The following is a 4,272-nucleotide window of genomic DNA, read 5'->3' as shown; positions in this document are numbered from 1 at the left end:
CCTTGTCATCTTTGATCTAATGAATCTTTAACTTTTCAAATAATGCCATAGCTTGACACTATTGAAATACTAGTGCTCAACACATACTGTGTTACTTGACATCAACTACATTTTACTGATGCTCAAAACCCACTATAGATTTACTCAGAATCCACTAATTTTTACTGATGCTTGACACCTAAACACTTTTACTTGGCACTTGAACTTCTATTAGAACCTAAAGTTCACTTGGCACGCACTAGATTTTGCACTTGCTAGTCTCCAACTAAAAATTTTCTTTCCTTGAACTAGCTTGCTCGAAACTCATTGATGAACTTAGTTAAGCTTTACGGTCAACCTTGTTACAACTTATACTTTGAATGTTTCTAATGAGTCCAACCTTTGTACATTAGAATATGTTATCAATACACTATTTTTCTAATGTCTTGGCTCATCCTTACACTTCATTACAATAGCATAACTCAACCTTCCCCTTAGGTGTTTTTGTTACCTCTTATTGATTAACTCGTTGTTAATCAACTAAGTGATAGTACTTAGATCATATAAGCAATTGTCATTCTAGCATATAGTAGGTTTGACATCAATGACAAAACAATGATTGAAAACATTCTTTATCAAATCCATCATTCTTCAGCAATGATCTTTCCAATCATATTCCAACAAAAGCTTCCATCTATTATATTGTCTCTCACCCTCTCTATACATGGTATAACATTCTCGGCTACCCCACAAACTTGTACCACAATTTGTAACTTTTTTTTGTGAAAGTAACTTAACAAAAAATATTACAAAAGTGATTAGAATTGATAGCCAATGTTGAATAGGTATTAAAAAACTCAAAATGCAAATACACTTGATTGAGATAATCTTCCTCAATGATCTCCAACTTTTCTTTTATCACCATCAAGACTACACAAAACCATAATAGGGAAAACTCATCCTCAAAGAAATAAAAATTTAAAGGAAAGTCAAATGATGCCACAAAGAATTTGAGAAAAATCCAAGAATTACTCTTCCTAATTGAATAAATCTACTTTACCTATATGTAGATATGTCAAAAGTGAATTGGTGAATGCTATGGGAATGTTTATAGATTAGATTGCATCTTCCTAGATGTAATACTTCACTGAACTCTCCAAAGGTTGCTAGCTTGGGCAAATAATTTCTTTGATTTTGACACCATTCTTGTAAATCTTGACTATGAGAAAAATTTTATACTCTTCGACTTTGGTGATGGTGGATTGTCTTCAATTTCCACCATAAGAAATTTGACTAATGGGCATCTTCCATATAGGTGATCAATAAATGGAAAGATCTTCTTGCATTGATCATTTGATCTTGATTTGAAAAGAGCTAGTGCCAAATCCAATGAGCTAATGGCTTCTTTGTATTGATCAGTATTGTAAACAACCTCAACTTCTCCCCTAAATTTCATATTGTATATCTTCTCACCATGAGACTTCTTCAATGCCACTTGAACATAAAAGAGAGACTAAGAAACTTCTTTATCCCCCAATACTTCCCTCCTAATAATTTCATAGTCCCTTAGAGCTTCTTCCCACTACTAAATCTCTATATTTGATGCAATCCATCTGAGAATAACCTTGGTATAGTTAAGTTGAATACTAAGGTATAGATTACAATCTTCAACTGACATCTTCCATTGACCAAGTTTTGATTTGTAGGCTTCCTTATTATAAAAAAAATTGCATTCAAGGGATCATTTTGAACCCCTTCCCCATATGCTACACATGCTTTTAAATGTTTTCCAATTTTGAAGAGCTCATTTCTAGTTGAATGTTCTTTAGCCACAAGATTGGCCATTATGAGTAGTTGAGAGACTTCATGATTGCATGGATCTAATGGATCTGATTTTTTTGCAGCTGGAAAAACATTGTCAAACCTTCCTAAGGCCATGCACACCTAAGTTCTCAGCATAAGAACATAAGCATCACCTATGATACCATGGAACTAAGTGGATGAGGCAAAACATGTCGCCTTATCTGAACTTATTAAAACTACTTATGCCTCATCTAATCTATTTAGCTTCAACAATGATTATGATTTATATATAAATACCTATGATAAAGAGTCAACATCAACCACAATTAATTCATCGCTATCCCTCAATATAGACTTCCAATCTCCAACCTTTTGATCTTTTGACACCTTTGTCATGCATTTCTCCATATTTTAAATTCTCTAAATATCAATCCTATCTAATTGTTTCCCTATAAGATTAAATTTTCTTTTGGCATTTTCTACTTTCCCTAATTTGAGATAGAGAGATCCAAGTATTTGATAAACACAACCACAGGATTGATCTAATCTGATCACATATTGGTATTCTTGTACTACCTTTTCATATCTACCTATGGAGGTGAGTGTGGTGGCTCTATTAATTCTATAGGAAGAATTCCCAAGTGATAAGAATATAGCCCTATCATATAGAGAAAGTGCCTTTGCAAATTCCCCTTTCTTGTATTTATTGTTCCCTGTATTCTTCACATCCTTTGGATGTGCACTTGCCATAACTCATTTCAACAACATTAATTCTCCTAAAACATGGATATTTCTAGTTACAACTGAATCAAATTTATCATTCCCTTTTTTAACATTTATAGATCCCAAGACATGATGTGGATGAACACCATCTCCCTTATAAATTTTTTTCTTTTTTGGCATTGTTGAGAATTTTACCATTGGTAAAAATGTTTCAAAGGTTCCCATTTGAGAAAATATTTCTAGTAGGTATGACATCAATGCACTATTAACACTAGCATTGGCAAACCCACCTATTCCTCTAGTATAAGCTAATCTAGTATTAATTAAGTTACCTATTGCAAGATGAGGTCCAAAAAATAAAACCATACATCATCCTACATCAAAAAATTTATATTTTCTCCATATTCCTACTTCTTCTAGCTTTGCAAGTAAAAGAAATAACATGGATATAAATAATAGTAAGGCTTAATTTCAATCATGAAGATTGTCTCATTTTCTTAATATGCTTTAACAATATTGATTTCTTTTAATGATGGTTAGTACAAGCTCTATTGCAACAACAAAAGCTAATAAGTTATCTTTGTACTTGCAACATTTTCTTTCACATTTGTTTCTACCTTGTCCACATTTTTGATCTAACCATTGTGGATTTTAGATATAGGCTAGTCCAATACTAATATTATTCTTTCAATAGCTCAGCTAATAAAAAAATACATTGATAATTTTGATCATCTGGAACTATGCATAGCACACAATTAACTCAGTGTCCCTTTAAAAATGTGAATTCAAAGAAAAAAACAAGTAGTATGCAAGGTGAAAGCAATTAAAATGTTGATTAAGAGATCATTTTATCTTAATTTGATACAAAAGGAATTGATATATTTTTGACAAAATTTGAGGAAAAGACAAGAGCAAAGAGTGTAGGTTTAGAAAAGTAAATTTTATAGGCACTCCAAAGGAGAAGACACATGATGGATCATGATATATTCATTATGTACTTAGGTTGGCTACATAATCAGATGTAGAGGCTAATTTTGATGGCTAAACTGAAGGACACTAATTAATATTTCTCTCCATAGCACTGCCACAAGATGGAATAAAAAGTAAACAAAACTAAACAACTTATGAATTGTTTGTTCCTCCACTTTGCAATTAAGATTTTGAGCATACAAATTTAAATTTACTATGTCACTATTACTCTACAATCTTTATAAATGCCCATGGAAATGTTTTGGATTTCTAATTTACTATTCTTGCATTTGTTTAGACCTATGAGCCTTTTTATTTTAGAGAATTTTTTAAAATAAGGATCAAATCCAAATATATCTAATAATTATGACTATAACCTAATACATACCTAGTTACTTGATTATATTACAACAATGTGTTGAACTATGATTGAAAAAGATCATTGTTTAAGAATGATGAATAAAGGAGATTGTTGATATAGAATGTTTTCAATCATTTTTTTTTCACTGATGTCAAACCTAGTATTTTCTGGAATAATAGTTTCTTATATGATCCAAGTACTATCACCTAGTTGATTAATGAGGAGGAGTTAATCAATAAGATGTAACAAAAGAACCTAAGGGAAAGGTTGAGTTATGATGTTGTAATAAAGAACAATGAATAGTTAATACATTGATAAAATGATGTATTGTTAACATACTTGAAGATACATAGGTTGGCCACACCTAGAAACATTGGCAGGATAAGTTGTAACAAGGTTGTTTGCAAAGCTTGACTAAATTCATTAGTGGGTGTTGA

At 31.5% G+C, this 4,272-nt stretch overlaps 1 pseudogene; it reads right to left on the bottom strand.

Annotated features, from left to right (window-relative positions):
• Positions 1–1,109: 1,109 nt before the first annotated feature.
• LOC149544702 (TPR repeat-containing thioredoxin TTL1 pseudogene) lies at positions 1,110–2,871 on the bottom strand (annotated as a pseudogene).
• Positions 2,872–4,272: the final 1,401 nt, after the last annotated feature.

Source organism: Cupressus sempervirens, chromosome 8 (assembly GCF_028749045.1).
Source record: "Cupressus sempervirens isolate cs-2001-9-10 chromosome 8, ASM2874904v1, whole genome shotgun sequence".
Lineage (NCBI taxonomy): Eukaryota > Viridiplantae > Streptophyta > Pinopsida > Cupressales > Cupressaceae > Cupressus > Cupressus sempervirens.
This window is presented reverse-complemented; position numbering and strand designations above follow the sequence as displayed.